We start from the raw sequence: 19,198 nt of genomic DNA, 5'->3' as shown, positions 1-19,198 counted from the left end.
CGCAGCCCTTCTCCAGCGGAAGTAGATGGACAAAACATCTATCTTTCTGTTTGCCTTAATGCCTTAAAAGTTTTTTGTGTAAATAGTAGGCGGCTACTTAAAATCACCTGCCGTTTCGTTTGTGTGCACATTTGTAATAGTACTTCTCAAAAGCACCTGTTTTGTTTCATTTGTATGTGTATGTATGCACATTTGTATGCACATTTTATAAGCACCTTTGTATTTTTGCACTCTGATGTGAACTTACTATATAAATAAAGTAATAGCTGTGCTATTATAACTGAGGCAAATGGAAATCATGCTTATTAAGGGGCACATTATCAAAAGCAAAATACACATTATTATAGTCAAATATTATACACATATTATAAGTCATATATGTAAAATGAATGTTACTTAAATACATTCTTTATTAGTAATTCATTGTTGGTTCATGTTAGTTCACACTGCATATATGTGTCACATGTCTGTCCTGTCTTGTGCTGCACATGGGTGTTTGTTGTGAGAACATTGTTTAATTGTATGTTATTTAAAAAAAATATTGCAGTATTCACTCTGTATGCTTAAATGGCCTATTGCTTATTGATCAAATAATGTCTGATGTAACCATGTACCGTTTAGGATAAAGAATTGTATTCAAGTCACAAAACAGGTTACGCCAAATGTTCATTTCAAATATTTGATTTGTAACAAACACAATATAACAACAACTTACAATTATTGCTGCTGCATGAACAACTGTTGCAGAGCACTTCTTGCATCTGAACGCTCATCACCAACATTGCAAGATGAACGTTCAGCATCTTTATCACGATCACACCACTCTGGTATAAATCTGTCCATGTACAATTCACACAAGTTGTGCAGTGTACAGCATGTCTCCACCATATCAACAACAACTTATATTGCAGTCATTTCGCTTACTGAGACACTTCCACCTTCCTTTCAACCTCCCAAACGCATGCTCAACCACACATCGGGCTCGACTTGTTTGCATGTTGTAAAGTTCTTGGCCCTCTGTAAGCCTGCCAGTATCAGGATATGGTTTTAGCAACCATTTCTGCAATGGGTAAGCAGAATCACCAAGAATGAAGTAGGCAACATCAGTTCCACATATGTTTTTTACTCTCAGAACATGCGCACGTTATTGGGAGCGGTGTCGTCTCCTCTTCCCTGTGGCGCTTCTGTCCGGGTCTTGATGCCGCAGATTCCTCTTCCCATACAGGTTGGGCTCCAGTCGCCCCAGTTCCATGATCCATCATAAGTTCAGTATGGCGTACCACAAGGCTCAGTACTAGGACTGTTGCTGTTCACCCTGTACATGCCACCCTTGGGAGATATCATTATATCATTTATTGCATGGCATTAGTTTTCACTGTTATGTTGATGATACTCAGCTTTATATTTCTTCACGCCCTAACGAAACTTACAAATTCAGAAAATTAACGAAATGCAAAGCTGATTTAAAAAATTGGATGACTAAAATTCTGTATTATAAATTTTAATGCCGGACAAGTAGTTGGTTGAGGGTTGGCTACACGCCTGCACACATATATATTCAAACACACACACACCTATAGACTAAACATGTAATACGCATGTGCACACCATCAGCGTTCTCACAGGTTCGCGTTTTAAAAGTTTGCACAAGGAGAACTTAAGGGCTTTCTGTTAGAACGGTGTCATGTCAGCGGCCCCTAAGTTAATAACTAATGATCGTTGCGACGGAAGTGAATAAATCAAAACTAACTTTAGCTGGACCATAACTTTATTCTAGATCTGCTGTAAAGCCAAAAAGCGCTGTATAAATAAAGGTGCTAATGCTTTTACTGGCAATTCAACCGGATCAGTGTTTGTCTAAAGTGTGTTTACGTGACTTGCAACAATTATTTAGTTTCACCGACTGGAAGAATATGGATAAACACTGATTTTTATGTGTTTTCATTTCTTCATGCAAATTATCATAAGACTTTAGAAGTCAAGTTGTGTGAAAATACATGACACTTAAATTCTGCTTGAAATAAAGAAAGCCATACAGGTTTGGAACGACGAGAGAGTGAGTAAATGATGACAGAATGATCATTTTTAGCTGATCTTTTCCTGTTGCTTTGCAAGCCTTGATATTTACAACAGGAAATAAAATTACAAAATCAACCCAGCATTTGATAGGCATTTCCGTGAGTAAAACACTTTCCAAGAACACTCAGTTAAACAAACAGATGTTTGTATTTTTGTGAGTTTATTTACAAGAGCCGGGACTCGAACACGGGTCTCCGTATCACATGTCGGTGTACTTGCCCATGATGCTATCGTGTGATATATTTGATTAAAAACTATAGGCTGATTAATACCTTTGGCTTATTCCAAATACTACAAATTGCATACTTTGTCTTCAATAAAAAAAAAATCATTATTAGATAAATAAAACTTAGCTATACACTGATATCAAACAAATATTTAGTGGTTAAGTAAATACTACAGAAATAAACAATGTAATTTACTTGAAAAAGTTAGTTCAGGCAAGAATTTAAAAAACTTAAGTAAATTCTATATTAGTATTCAATTCAAGTGTGTCGAAATGAAAGCGTAAATATCAATGTTATAAAATTAAGTCAAATTACTCAACTTTTCTGATACTGGTGTTCCCATCATGCACTGAGCCTCAAATAATAATTTCACTGTTTTCCAGCTGTATTTACACTGTTTTATCATTGCTTTTGATGTTGATTAGTAACTTGCCATTTTATGACATTTTGGAGTTCATTTTCTACCAAAAATGACACATTCAAACACAAAAACGGGTCATTGTGTATTGCCTACCAAATATTGAGGTCTCTGCGTTCACAACACTCTTTCGACATGTAGATATGGTGTCTCACACTATATCTATTAATTACTTAGATGTTTCTAAGTAAAGCATATACTTTAAATGTGTGGTTTAATTCAATGTTATATTGTTTGAATGAAATGTATTGCAACGGCTACTTCAACTAAATAGATATTACACAACTTTTAGTGATTACTGGCTAAGGTAAAATCTCTAAAGTTTAGTCATCTCTAAAGCTGTAGGTAAGGTCAACACCTTTAAGGACTGCCCACTGAATGCCTATAAGATACCATGTAAAGTTCCTTTAGTCAGACTTGATGACCTCAGCTACCGACAGCTTGTGTTCTCAGTAAAGAATTCTGCTGAAATTACAACCAAGTCTCCTGGTCTTCGCTTCTGAGTTTCCTACAGGCTGCAGATAGTCTACCTGAAAGGCCAGTGCTGTAGAAATGCATCACTTCTTTTCCATGATGTTTTCACTGCTGGCCATTATTGGGCATGTGAGTGGTCGGCCCGCAGAACGCCGTTATGAGCGGAGCGTCGACCGACCTTACAGATCTGAGCTGACGGTGTCCAACGGAATGAATTGGGGATCATGGGGATATAAGAGCATGTGTCCAAGTGGAAGGTACGCCGCAGGGTTTAGTCTGAGGGTAAGTTTTTTTGCTAATATGGGGGTGAATGAGTGTTTCAAAAGTTCAAAACTGTGGAGTTGCTGTTTGTCATTTAATTCCAGGATTCTCCAGGGAACTGCAGCTGCTTACTAAGTGTTGGGTTAGAGTTTACTCTTTCAAGTGGAAGATTGTCTCAATGATGTTGTTTTAAGGTGGAAGGATCAGTTGGTGGTGGTGATGATACAGCGCTCAATGGGATTCGTCTTTACTGTGTCGATCGGCCAGGCTCACGTGACTACAACTCAATTGAGTCCAACGTCGGAAGGTAATGGACTCAGATTAATAACAATTCTTTAATTAAGTGTTTAAGCTATTTAAGTAAATTGAGGATTTTCTTGAACATAATAATTGATTTGATCAGGCAACCTCTGTGTGTGTTTTCTTCAGCTGGGGTGAGTGGACAGATGTCAAATGGTGTCCTTCTGGATACTTGACAGCTTTCCAGCTGAGAGTTGAATCTTCCCAAGGAGACGGAGATGATACGGCCGCAAACAACATCAAGTGAGTGTGTGGTGCTATAAGTTATAACATCTCTTACCCAGTGTAAACCTCTTACACCATCTCTTACCCATCCTGGTTTTATTTAGCTATTTAAGGACTCAGTTTTCCCCATCAATAGTTTAGTTAATATCACACTTGCAGTCGTGCTGCTGTTCGTGATTGTGATTGCTGCAGGTGATCATGTGACTGACATTCAATCCGACTGCGCAATAACATATTTTATCATAATATTGTCACATCTGAATTTTTTCCAGGTTCACCTGCACTGGAGGTTTTGTGCTGGAGGGTGACGGCACAAACTGGGGCAACTGGAGCCCAACCTGTATGGGGAAAGGAATCTGCGGCATCAAGACCCGGATAGAACCGCCACAGGGAAGAGGAGACGACACCGCTCTCAATAACGTGCGCATGTTCTGCTGTGATTAAGGTGATGTGATCACAATCAAAAACTCAGATCTTACTAATAGTGACTGAAGATTTAGAACTAAATCTGATTTTTCTTTCAGGTGTTCGAGGATGACAACAAGAACAGCAAGAAGATCAAATGTATTGTAATTACTGATCATCATTTTTTGAGAAACTAACATAAACCATGTCATACAACAGTTTTGTAATTTAAGTCTGTAAAGTAAAAAAATACAAAAAATATAATATGATTGGCTGAATTTAAATACATATAAATGTAATGTTCTGATTGGCTCAAAAAAGAAGCAGGCATGTTCTACTGACCAACCAAAGAAGGAGCTGGATGATTTTGCTTAATCTTGTATATAATAATGAGATTTTTTCCTTATTAAACTTGAAAATGTTATGGTACTATACACATTCTCTGTGTCTGCTTGATCATTCTCACATAACAAGGGTTGAGGTTTCTGTTTCCACCTGATCACTGATAGCTGAGGCTTACAATATAACAAATTTAAGAATATGTTTAAGATCTGCTGATCCTACATCCTTACATTACATCACATAAAAAATTGTGTTGAGGAGTCATGAAAAACCGAGATCATGTGTGATTCAAAGGCCTGACAGAAACACCTTCAGAAGAAATCGACGACACCTACTGAAAACCAGATAAATGACTTTTCCACAACAATGCATTGTAACAATGTGTGGCAGCTTTGACTAGAGGTACGCTAAAGATTTAAGAAAGTTACCGACTACGCCACCCGGGGGCCTCTTTCCGGGGAAATGCCCTTTAATTAAATAAGGCTCAGAGGTTCGTTGATCAGAGTCAGATATCAGACATGGAGTAGAAAATAGTACAAAACTTTCTCAATAAAAACACCTCAAATTGTATTTAAGACAACACCAATAAATCGAAAATAATCTGAACACAACATGACACGGACGCTCACTTCAGAATGGGGAGCTGGCTCTCTTTAGCAGAACGGATATAGCGATCATACGTGCACACTCACTGCACACTCACTTCACACCTCACTGTGAACACAGCATTCAGGCAAAAGAACCCACCACCACAATCGGGAAGAGACGCTTATTTCCTGCTACTGGCTGCCCCAATTCTGAAGAGAGAACAAAAAAAAAATAGTAACACAAAACACACACAATATCAAAACATTAAACAGAGCAGCTGGCAATTTAAGACACAATGTTAAAAGAGTTCACCACATCAGTTTGGCTCATCGAATCGAGGTGCCGCATCCGGTCACCCCTACAATGCTGGGTGGACAGATATGGGCACAACAGCCAACAATGTTAAAATAGAGAAACACCTCTTTTGGGCTGCCCTCAAGGTATCCACACAAGAAACATACACATACACATACATAAACTTGGTCGCACACCAAATAGGTCACACAGAATATATACATATATATCTATGGATAATATATCCAGCAACTCAAATCAATGAAAAAGAAAATATATATAAAATTAATCCATAAAACAAGAAACTCAGGAAAATGATATGATATTTAAAGAAAACAAAATATAGAAGAGCTAGTGACAATGAAGTGGTTGATCTGATACCTGGGCGCCACTGGAGGTTTATGACTCAATGTATTTGCTCACAGCACAGTTGATGAGGTACCATGCCAACGACCCACAGTCCTCGGACCAGCTGATGGAGCACGCGCTGGACGTAAACAATGGATGTGGCGAGGGATCGAGCAGCAGCGCGTTAACACGCGAACTGAAAGAGTCAATGAGTCTTGTTAACCAGTTCAATAGAACAGACACACTCGGGACAGCCCGTCTCACTTTGAGCTAGAGTTGTAGTCACGGTAACGAGTCGGATAAAGTCGGAAAAGACAGCAAACAATGCAGACAGCAAAAGGGAACATCCACACAGCGGTTTAGCTGCTATAACGTTATGAACCCAGAGAAAGCCCACTGTAACGTCTTGCGCACGTTGGCCCGCACCTTAAACATAAAATACAAAATATTAATTTACCCGGCTACTAGCAATCATGTGTTTGTCAGCTGTTAAAACATACCTGTAGTGCGATTCACACGGTACCCAAACAGCTTTATATTAAGCACTCATTAAAATCACGACATCCCACAGAGTTCCTCTGTCCAACTGTTACGTCCCTGAAATGGCCCAGGGCATGATAAGGGAACACAACATAAAATAATTTAATTCCCGGATTAGTCGGCCGGATAATGTTTCTACAGTGCTGGAGCAAAAGGACACAAAGACAAAAAAATAAGATTCAAATCATGAAAATACATATTTATTCATAGCACCCACGTGCACAAATGAGAGCGAGACAAATACCGTACCCAGGGAGTAGGAACTTGAGCGGGGCTAAATTAAAGAAATAAACAAAACAAAACCCACAATAACTACTTTCCCCGTCCCCACTAAACTACTACCACAAGAAAATAAAACAAAACAAAACAAAATCAACGGCGCTCAGCACGCCCTACTTAATCTACACTACGTAAAACAAAAACATACAATATAGCACCCGCTCCTTACCTGATGTACTAACACGGATTTCCCCTAGGTGTAACATGAATGGAAGTCACGTGACATGCTTTCCTATTCACTACTCCCTGGCCGGTTACAAAGCAATATACAAAAAAAACGTAAGGACTCAAGTCCAACGTAAACCAAAAATAACAATACTGCGGAAAAAATAAACGGTTAATCCAAAAATATAAACAGTGAGTAACAAACAAAAGAAAACAAGGCACGCCACGCGTGAACCCAAAACGAAAACCAAGCAAAGCTTCTCTCTCTCCCGCTTCCGGTCTACGTCACTCTTTTATAGTAAGGACGCCCATTCAAATGTATCCTACGTCGTAATGATGATGGACAGCCAGCAGCACCGCCCTGAGAGGTGATAGCGGAGAGAGAAAAACAGCAAAACAGGAAACACAACAAAACAACAAAAACAACAAAAACACCATATCCTCTGAGTCCGTAACATCCCCACCCTAAAAAGAACAAACATACAACATGTTTGTCACAATTTCCACAAGAGGGGGGGGGGAAAGAGAGAGAGGAAAAAAAAAAAAAAAAAACACAAACCATTCACAATAAACACATTGACTTATACTCAAACCCTGGAAAGCGCATCGGCTACTACGTTCTCAGAGCCTCGTTTATGCCGAATTTCGATGTTATAATTTTGGACAATCAAAGCCCACCTCATTAACCTCTGGTTCTGGTTATACATTCGGCACAAAAAGGTTAGGGGATTATGGTCAGTGTAAACGATTACTGGACATGCCGTAGATCCCACGTAAACTTCAAAATTCTGGAGTGCCAATAGCAAGGCTAATGCCTCCTTTTTAATGGTTGAGTAGTTGACTTGGTGCTTATTAAATTTCTTGGAAAAGTAGCAAATTGGATGGTCAACTCCGTCTGCATTCTCCTGGAGAAGCACTGCACCCGTAACAGACGCACTCGCGTCAACTTCAAGCTTAAACGGCACCGCGAAATTGGGCGCAGATAACACCGGAGTACTACATAATAGTGCCTTAATATTCTCAAACGCTTGCTGACTTTCTGAAGACCAGTCAAAAGATTTTGAGGGACTAAGCAGATCCGTTAAAGGACGAGCCACGGTGGAGAAATTTCTACAGAAATTTCTGTAATATCCTGCCATCCCAATAAAACGCCGCAATTCACGCCTGGTTAACGGCGCTGGGAACTCAAGGATGGCTGCAATTTTAGCTTCCACTGGTCGAACTTGACCCTGGCCTACCCGCTTCCCCAAGTAGGTGACCGTAGCTTTGCCAATTTCGCATTTGGCTAGATTCAATGTTAACGAAGCTGCTTCAAGGCGTTGAAATACTGTTCCCAACAAGGATAGATGTTCAGACCAGCTCGTTGAATACACCACCACATCGTCTAAATAAGCATTGCAGTTCGAAACTCCAGCGAGTACAGTATTTACTAGTCTTTGGAAGGTGGCCGGTGCATTGCGTAGTCCGAATGCCATAACCCGGTATTGCATGAATGAGTCAGGTGTAACGAAGGCAGAGATCTCTGAAGCGCGAGGGGTTAAGGGCACCTGCCAATATCCCTTCAGCAGATCTAATTTACTAACGAACTGGGCTGAGCCTAAATTGTCAATGCAATCCTCCATGCGAGGCAAAGGGAAACAGTCTGGCACTGTGACAGCATTGATCTTACGATAATCCGTGCAAAATCGGTAGTTTCCCTCAGACTTCGGCACAAGTAGACATGGTGAGCTCCACGGGCTACTACTAGGTCCAGCAAAACCTTCTCTTACTAAATAATCAACTTCTTCTCTCATGAAGGATCTTTTAGTAGCATTTACTCTGTATGGACGCTGCTTAATAGGTTGCGCATCCTTTACGTTAATGTCATGGTACAGCACCCGAGTTTGTGTAGGAACGTCACCACAAATTGCAGGAAAACCACGAATAAGTGCAATCACGTCCTGTTTTTGTGACTCAGTCAACCCGACAAGAAAATTTGAAAGATCGCTCAATACCTCGGAGTTTGACAAGCGCGCACACGACAATGGGTCGCTGCGTAACGTCAAACCATCCTCATCGATCAATACACCAGCAGATGACGCTCCTACGTGACAATTCACAGCCACCGGAGAGATAGCGGGCCCTGCAATCTCATCCGTAGGAGATTTTACCCGCACGTCATCTCTGGAATGATACGTTTTCAGCATGTTAACATGACAGACTCTTTGTTGTCGCTTCCTGTCAGGCGTTCTAATCACATAGTCGGTTTCACTCTTTTTACCCACGATCTCATACGGTCCTGCAAAGCGTGCTGACAATGCAGACCCAGGTATAGGCAACAACACTAATACTCGGTCTCCAACGGAAAATGAACGAAGAACTGTTTTCTTATCAAATCGTTTCTTCATATTACTCTGAGCCTGAGATAAAAAATCTTTAGCCAAGTCACAGGCGCTCTGCACCCGTTCACGGAGTCTACAGACATAATCCAGCACGTTAACCTTTGGACTCAAATCACAACCGATGCCTAGTATTTGTTCCTTAAGCACTTTTAACGGTCCTCTAACAGAATGTCCGAAGACTAGATCAGCTGGGCTAAACCGTAATGACTCCTGCACAGTTTCCCGAATAGCGAATAAAACAAAGGGAATTCCCTCGTCCCATTCGTTACCCGTCTCCACACAATACTTCTTCAGCATTGATTTCAGAGTTTGGTGGAATCTCTCCAGGGCTCCCTGGCTCTCAGGATGATATGGACTTGACACCCGATGTTTTATATTGAGCGAACTCAATACTTGCTTAAACAAGTTCGAAAGGAAATTCGTGCCCTGGTCAGTTTGGACGAATCTCGGCAATCCAAAAGTAGAAAAAAATTTAATAAGGGACTTAATTACAGCCTTCGCAGTGATCGTACGTAAAGGTATGGCCTCTGGATAACGAGTAGCAGAACACATAATAGTAAGAACGAATTGGTTACCCGATTTTGTTTTAGGGAGCGGACCCACACAATCCACAATTACACTCTCAAACGGCTCACCCAAGGCGGGGATGGGCACAAGCGGAGCCGGGGGAATGACTTGATTCGGTTTTCCCATATATTGGCAAGTGTGACATGTGCGACAAAAAATTACTACATCCTTCTTAAGTCCAGGCCAGAAAAAGTGTCGCAAAATACGGCCATATGTCTTAGTAACCCCCAAATGTCCGGATAAAACGTGATCATGAGCCAGGGAAAGTACGTGAGGGCGGTAGACAGAGGGAATCACCACCTGGTATACTGACGCACCCTCGTCACTCGCAGAGGTGGTCGGCTGCCATTTACGCACTAGCAGACCATCATCTATAATATATGAAGCACCTTTATCTTTACCTTCTCTTGCTGCAATGAAACACTTAGACAAAGTTTCATCCGTCTTCTGAGCCTCCACAACTTCCTCACGCGTAACTGACAAGGGCAAAAGAACATTGACCTTAGCAACTTCTGAGTCTTTACTAACAAGATCATTCGGAGCAGTAACTTCACCAGACTCATCAGCTACACACAAAAAGGTATCATTCAATACAACCTCATCACCTTTTTTCTTAACCTGCGCACGAGTGAGGACGCATGCGGAAAACAGCTCAGGGTACGTCTGGGCTAACTCGTCTGATTCCGGAGTCAACATAGGCTTATCAACTACTTCCAGTGCAGGCAAAACTCTCCCTCCAGCCAGGTCGTTTCCTAAGATAAATGACACCCCTGGAACTGGAAGCGCAGAACGCACCCCCACATTGACAAATCCAGTGACCAAATCAGACTTCACATGTATACGATGTAAAGGCACCTTCACCACTTCCATACAAAATCCCTGAACTAAAATGCTAGATCCCAAATGTGACTGATCAGAAAAGGGCAGCGCATCAGCACATATAAATGAGTAAGCAGCTCCGGTATCACGCAAAATCTGTATTTCCACCTGCTCCTCAAGCTTACCACTAAATGATACAAATCCTTTCAGTAAGAAAGGTTTGTATATACCATCAGGTAACCCTTCTGTCAGACCTTCAGAAACCGCGGTGTTCACAAAAGCAACAGGCTTCTGCTGTGGCGAACTCTGCTGTTTGCGTTTCAGCACTAAGCAATCTGCAATCACGTGACCGGCTTTATGACAATAATAGCACTCACGTCTCTCTTTCGATTGTTCATTCGCCATCCTCGCCTGTTCATTAGCAGGTTTCCCCTGAAATAACTGAGGCTGAGCAACAACAGTCGTGTTTCTCTCTGTGCGCGCACTAAAAAACACATTCTTATGTGTGAGCGCAAACTCATCAGCGCGCACAGCTGCCGTGGCAAGATCAGCGACTTTTTGCTCATTCAAATACAGAACAATGCGTTCCGGCAAGCCTTTCTTAAAATCCTCAAGTAACATCAATTCTCGGAGAGAGGAAAAATCTGTTACCTTACTTGATACACACCATTTATCGAATAACACCCCTTTCTCGCGAGCGAATTCAACAAATGTTTGATGCACACCTTTCCTGTGGTTTCTAAATTTTTGCCGGTAAGCCTCTGGTACCAATTCAAACGAACGAAGGATAGCTGTCTTAACGGTCTCATACTGTAAACTATCCGCTAACGAAAGTGCAGAAAAAACTTCCAAAGCCTTTCCTGACAGCCGGCACTGCAACAATAATGCCCATACATCTTTAGGCCATCCTAACGAGACCGCTATCCGTTCGAAAGCTCCAAAATAGCTATCCACCTCCGACTCTCTGAACAAAGGCACCAAGGGAAGATTTTTACTTACATCGAATGCAGCCGAGCCTATAGAAGCTCGAAATGGACTATCTTTACTCACCAAGTTAGAAGTGACCGGACCAGCAGTGACAGGTGCGAGCTGCCTCCCCTCCATCTCTAACCGGCGCAAGTTCACTTCTTTCTCAGCTTCTATTTCCAACCTACGGATTTTGAGCCGCAGATCAATTTCGCCCTGGCGTACTTGCGCTCTCTCCTCCGCTTCCATACGGAGTCGGGCGAGACGAACTTTCAGTTTCGACTCCCCTATTGATCCCGGCGTGGCCGGGGAAAACGGCTCAAAGGGTGGCAAACCTGCTCGGGCTTCGACCTCGGTCTCCGTCCCAGCGAGTTTCACAACTTCCTCCCCAGCCTTTGCACTTTGCGCATCATCGGCGATTTGAACTGCTTCTCCCTCCGTCTCCGATAAAACTAAAACATCCATTTCCACTAATCGATGCAATAAAAAATCTTTAATCTCCCTTTTTAACAATTGTTGCCTAACAGAAATTCGGAAGTGGTCAGCTATAGCAATCAATTCATCTTTCCGACATCTCTCAAATACCTCAAACGAAGGGTTCTCAATGAAATTTTGTGCGTACGATGTCATAATGAAACTTACAAACGAACCATAGGCCAGTAACTAATTCCACAAGAAAACATGCACACAATCCCTAACTCATTCTCTAATGCACTCGACAAATGTACTAAATCCTTCCCTAAAGTACAACTCAACAACTTGAACCAGCACCTCAACAACGTCCAGGCTTTAAGGAACGGACGAGCCCCCACATTTATGTTACGTCCCTGAAATGGCCCAGGGCATGATAAGGGAACACAACATAAAATAATTTAATTCCCGGATTAGTCGGCCGGATAATGTTTCTACAGTGCTGGAGCAAAAGGACACAAAGACAAAAAAATAAGATTCAAATCATGAAAATACATATTTATTCATAGCACCCACGTGCACAAATGAGAGCGAGACAAATACCGTACCCAGGGAGTAGGAACTTGAGCGGGGCTAAATTAAAGAAATAAACAAAACAAAACCCACAATAACTACTTTCCCCGTCCCCACTAAACTACTACCACAAGAAAATAAAACAAAACAAAACAAAATCAACGGCGCTCAGCACGCCCTACTTAATCTACACTACGTAAAACAAAAACATACAATATAGCACCCGCTCCTTACCTGATGTACTAACACGGATTTCCCCTAGGTGTAACATGAATGGAAGTCACGTGACATGCTTTCCTATTCACTACTCCCTGGCCGGTTACAAAGCAATATACAAAAAAAACGTAAGGACTCAAGTCCAACGTAAACCAAAAATAACAATACTGCGGAAAAAATAAACGGTTAATCCAAAAATATAAACAGTGAGTAACAAACAAAAGAAAACAAGGCACGCCACGCGTGAACCCAAAACGAAAACCAAGCAAAGCTTCTCTCTCTCCCGCTTCCGGTCTACGTCACTCTTTTATAGTAAGGACGCCCATTCAAATGTATCCTACGTCGTAATGATGATGGACAGCCAGCAGCACCGCCCTGAGAGGTGATAGCGGAGAGAGAAAAACAGCAAAACAGGAAACACAACAAAACAACAAAAACAACAAAAACACCATATCCTCTGAGTCCGTAACACCAACCTTTAACAGATAAAAATCAGGTAATCCCTGTGAGACAACCCCACAAACAAGCCATACTAGTATAGTCAATGCCACCAGCTCTTACCGTACAAACATTCACGCGTCCCGCCGGAAACCCGGTGTCTCGCTCAAATGACGCAGAGAGAGAACGCACTCCCATAGCGACACCCCTTTATACGGAAGGAACGCAATTAAAGGGCACTCCCCCTTGATATTAAATAACCTGACAGAAATAAACAGTACTGCTACAAATGCATTGAAAGTATACTTTCAAAATACATTATAGTATACAATAGTATTTTGTGCAAAGTACACTGAAAAAAACAATGAGAAAAAATGTATACATTTTTCTTTGGCAAGTTTTTGCACAAATATTTTTTAAGTAAATTTCACATATGGAATTAAGTAAACTCTACCTAACCAAGTTAAGTTCAAATTAACAAACAAAATAAGTCATTTTAACTTAGCCAGTAATCACTAAAAGTTGTGTAATATCTATTTAGTTGAAGTAGCCGTTGCAATACATTTCATTCAAACAATATAACATTGAATTAAACCACACATTTAAAGTATATGCTTTACTTTACCAATAAATGTCTTATAGCCTAATTATCATTCTACTGACTAGGATCGTATTTGCATTACAGAATACAAAAGGTGCCCATCAGACAGCCGTTTAAATAATGTGCCCATCAGTATGCATAGTTGTCTATACCAATACCTGCCTTAATGGCTTATCTGAGACACAAAGTCTTTATATTTTAGTTTATTATCATGTAGGTAACTTTTACAATAGGTTTTCATAAGAAAAACATTTTTTTGTATGCAGTGTGAACTAACATGAACCAACAATGAATTACTAATAAAGAATGTATTTAAGTAACATTCATTTTACATATATGCCTTATAATATGTGTATAATATTTTACTATAATAATGTGTATTTTGCTTTTGATAATGTGCCCCTTAATAAGCATGATTTCCACTTGCCTCAGTTATAATAGCACAGCTATTACTTTATTTATATATTAAGTTCACATCAGAGTGCAAAAATACAAAGGTGCTTATAAAATGTGCATACAAATGTGCATACATACACATACAAATGAAACAAAACAGGTGCTTTTGAGAAGTACTATTACAAATGTGCACACAAACGAAACGGCAGGTGATTTTAAGTAGCCGCCTACTATTTACACAAAAAACTTTTAAGGCATTAAGGCAAACAGAAAGATAGATGTTTTGTCCATCTACTTCCGCTGGAGAAGGGCTGCGGTCAAATTACTGAAGACTGATGCAAAAGACTCAGATTCTTTCTGTCTTTGTGACATCTCCTCCCGTCTGAGTTGTGCATCATAGTCCAGTTCCTCTCGTCTCATCATCATTTCTTTCTTCATTTCTTCTCTTCTCAGCTCCCGCTCTTCTTCCATCTATTGCTGTGTTATGTCCCGCATACACTGCAAAAACTCCCTTGATGCCAAATCTGCAGCTTTGCGTTTGCGACTCTCTGTAAAAAAGCAGACACAAAAATAAGCAGGATATTTGGGATGTCTTCTGATAGATTATAGATTGTGGCATAGCACATACAGTATACCAAACTGTAAAGTTTGTTACATATATTTAGCAGGTACATTAAACGCAAAAATACCTGGTCTAGTCCTTTGTGGAATGTGATGTGATCCTCCTCTTATTATGGTTAGATCTTCAGGGCCGTCATGTCTCTCTGTAATAAACATATATTTAGAATAATTACATACTGACAAGAAACTAACAAAATGTTTAATACTTCTGGTGTATTTTGTATATTGTTTTGCATACCGGGTGTCGACGTTAGCAATATGCGACCTGCTCCACTTCTGAGTCAAATAAAGCACTCTGGGATGACGATTCTAGCACACAAAACATAAACACGCATATGAGCCACTTATGCAATGTTTTATTTCTTTTCTTAGGAAGTTAGAAAACTTAGAATTTAGGAAGATAGCATGTATTAACTCACCGTCCGTTAACTAAACCAATAGTTTAGTTAATCTCACACTCGCAGTCGTGCTGCTGTTCAAGATTGCAGTGATTAGGCTGTCGGCTGCAGGGGATCATGTGACTGACATTCAATCCAAGAGCACAATATCATATTTTATCATAATATTGTCACATCTGATTTGTTTTATTTTTTTTCAGGTTCACCTGCAGTGGAGGTGATGTGCTGGAGGGTGACAGCACACCCTGGGGCAACTGGGGCAGATGGAGCCCAACCTGTGAAGGAAGAGGAATCTGCGGCATACAGACAGCGGTTTTAACACTGTAGATTGTTTCAAAGCAGTATAACTTAAATCAGTGTTGTTGCCATAACCCATTAACTATAAACATCTCTTTACTCTTTAACTCCTCTTTAATGCTTTCATGTAGAATAGAGTTTTGGTGGTCTAATCAGTCTACCCCATCTTGACCTTTTGACCTGTTCTTCCTTGTCCCTAATTGGTGTTACAGGTTTTTTCACTGGTGACAGTGCAGGTAAATGCACTGGAGTATTACTCTCTGCAAACTCTCTGTTTGCTGAAGAACATTCCTCCAACTCTATAGAGCTTGGTTGTGGAAAAGTCATTTATCTGGCTTTCAGTAGGTGTCGTCGATTTCTTCTGAAGGTGTTTCTGTCAGGCTTTTGAATCACACATGATCTCGGTTTTTCATGACTCCTCAACACAATTGCTGGTTGCCTGCTGTTTTTGACTTTCACTCTCACGTTCTCTCCATCTGCTATAGATGGTGCCTGTTTTGCTCCACAAAGTAACTTTTCTGTTTCAGCTGTCTGTCCTTGATGTCTTTATGTACATTTCTGTACAGTTGTGGTCTCAACAGCCGTGTTGATGTAGGCAATTTTGTTTTCAGTCTTCAAACCATAAGCATCTGTACAGGAGATGCCATCCATAGGAGCATTTCTGTACTCCGATAGTGCAGTATAAGGATCTCTTTGGCTCTCTTGTGCTTTCTTTAACAGGTTCTTGACTGTCTGGATTGCTCTTTCACTTTGTCCATTTGCCTGTGGAAATCCAGGACTAGAGGTTGTATGTCCAAACATTTTTCATGCCCTTTATATTTGTTTTTGTGGTGTATCTTATTTTGAAGGTGTAATGGAATATTTTGATTTTCATTGATTTGCAGTATTGATTTTCATTTACTTTCAGTAAAACATTGAAATGACCCTTGCTGGACAGTACGTGGTCTGGCAACTGCTGACTAATGTGTGCGTTTCTCTTAACACTGTAACAGGTGAAACGTCAGGAGGAGGCAGATTGAAAAGGTCGTCCAGTTTAGAACTTGTGAGTTTGTAAGAATAAACTCAGAAGGATTAGGTCACTAGCAGAGAAACCTCTCCTTGTTTAGATAAGGGCCTGTAAGCAGAAGACCTTGAAAGCAGTATAAAGGCTCCTCTGCCCTCCCTCCCGTCGTCGCACTTGTTTCACAGACTGTACTGGTGACTTCTGTGTGGCAACTGGGCCTTCTTGCAAGAATAAACTACTTTTTAATGATCATTTGAATTTCAGAGTGTCTCTTACACAGTTGATGATTGTTTAATGAATTTTTGCCACAACAATTGGTGTCAGAACAGTGGGATTCCTTGGATGTGCCCTTCGGACCCGAGAGCGGACGGTGAATTGGCCTCCTGGACTCAGAGTCACAGCCCTACCCCGAACAGTTTTGAGGGACGAGGGGCCGTTCCGCCGGGGTCCGGAGGAAGCAACCACTGGAATTAAGAAAACGAATCCGAGTGGCAACAGAATATCTCTGGTAAGAGACAGTAAAATATTTTCTTTTGGGGATTTTAAGAAAATGTATGGGTGAACCATGATGGCTGTATTTGGGAACTGAAACTAGAGCTGTGGTACGGGGAAGAGCGGCTTTTAAAAAGGGCACGGAAATTGAGACCTCAGGGGTCAAGAAATTGTCCGGACCGAAGCTGAGTACTCGTTGTGATACGAGGAAGAGGGGCTTTTAAAAAGGGCATGGAAATTGAGATCTCAGGGGTCAAGAAATTGTCCGGACCGAAGCCGAGTACTCGTTGTTAGGAAATTAATTCAAGGAGCTGAAATAATTGATCACTGGAACAAAGTTTTTAAAAAGGGCAGGAAATAAAGAGATTTCCAGGCCGAAACAGAGTAACATCCAGAGAAAGACATTGTGAGTAAGCGGAAATTAATTTTCAACCTTCTGAGCTTGGGTGAACAGTCAGTTAGTGCACGCTAATAAAAGATTAAAATCCACGGGCAATAGTGACAGGAAAAAGGCAGCCATTATGGGAACATCCAACAGTAAATATTGCACACCAGTGTACTGTGCAATGAAGAAAACTATGGGGAAAAGGGCATGTTAGACATAGGAAAGTTGTGCCTGTGCAAAACATGTGTGTAAAAAACTGTGAAGCAACGGTTGAATGTTGGTTTGAATGAAAAGCAAGAAATGAGTGTGAATGAAAAGCAGAGTGAAGTATGTGAAAAGTCTGTGCCCACGGCACCTGAAAGTGTGTGCGTGAAGTAAATGTGGGAATGAGGGAAAAAAGAAATCATGTGAAACAGCAGAGATAAGTGGGACTGAGAAAATAATGATAATATTAAGTTGAATCTGCAGACTAACCATTTGATAGAGGAATACTGTTTCAAACCAGTTTTTTTTTTTTTTTTAATGAAATTGATGGCATAAAGTACAAATTTTTATACTTTATGAAGAGTCCTGAAACAAACAGTGAGACAGAAGAGAGCAAACACTGTAAGCAGCTGTGCTCTGAAGCTTTGACTTCAAAGAAATGTGAAGTTAAAAAAGAAAATGTTTAGTGAAAACCCCTTAGAATATGTTGAGTGATTTTCTTTGCAATTTATGGAAATTAATGTGCTGCCAATAATAATGATGAAGATTATGATTTGGCTGTTGTGATTGAATCCGCCACTGGTGGACTGTAAAAGAATACAGAGAACTGCTTATCATTGGCTCTGTTTACATTCCTGATGGGGACACACTGCTTCAAGGGTGTGCAGTAAGTTGGAGCCGTTTGCAAGCTCAATGATCAAACTATAGGCAAAGAGAGTGTTTTAATTGTGGTCAGCAGGGCTGAATTGATCAAATAAGCAGAAGCAGTATTACTGGATTAACAGTTGCTAAATGTAAAATGTAGAAAGGCATCTGATTAAACAAACGTAATTAGTTACGTTAGTGTCTTGAACGTGGAAGAACAGTGTTGGCCATGAAAGAACTAGGAGCTGATGTTTTGCTTTCAAAAGATAAGCTTGTGATCGGCTGAAACAGTTTGCTTATCTGAATCTGGTGTGTGCTGTGGCTGAAACGGCCAGTCAGAGACACGATCTGAGTGGAAATTTGTAATGTCTAAATTCCCTGATGTGGGCAAAAGACAAATATAAAAATTGTGTTTATTTGAAAACGCATGTCATTTCTGGCAAAGATGCCTTAAGCTGGGCTAGAGTTAAAAGATGGTAGATAAAGTTTGTGAAAGTTTTAGAAGTTTATGAGAGTACAGTGTACCAGTCCTGAATGCCTCAGAGTCTCTCTCATTCAATGTCAGCTAAAAGCTGTTATCTGAGCCTGTGTCATAAGTGATAATAAGCTATTTATAGTGCAGCACAGTGTTTCAGTTGAAAAACAATAGACATGGAGATGTTAAAAGAAATAATGTTACAGGATTTTATATTTAGAGGTTATATGTTTTAAAAGTAAAACTGAATGACTTTTTTAAAAATAGTTAAAAATAATAATGACCTTAAACGATAGAAGGTTACGTTTTGACTATTTTAATTTAGGCCCAGTAACTTCTTTGTCTGATCTTAGCCTCCACCATGA

The 19,198-nt window shown here is 40.5% G+C and overlaps 1 protein-coding gene and 1 long non-coding RNA gene across 2 annotated transcripts in view; both read right to left on the bottom strand.

Moving 5' to 3' along the window:
- Positions 1 to 19,198, bottom strand: part of LOC311097574 (vitelline membrane outer layer protein 1-like) — an 85,081-nt gene that overhangs the window by 22,547 nt on the left and 43,336 nt on the right. The gene's annotated exons all lie outside the window — the stretch shown is intronic.
- LOC311097587 lies at positions 14,350 to 15,431 on the bottom strand. Its single transcript, XR_014609284.1, has 4 exons — positions 15,354 to 15,431; positions 15,173 to 15,243; positions 15,003 to 15,077; positions 14,350 to 14,861 (listed from the first exon to the last, which is right to left on the bottom strand). It is a non-coding gene; the product is annotated as an uncharacterized lncRNA (long non-coding RNA).

This window comes from Abramis brama, assembly GCF_963993115.1.
Source record: "Abramis brama genome assembly, chromosome: 15".
NCBI lineage: Eukaryota > Metazoa > Chordata > Actinopteri > Cypriniformes > Leuciscidae > Abramis > Abramis brama.
Note: the sequence above shows the minus strand (reverse complement) of the source record. Positions and strands in the feature narration are given on the sequence as shown.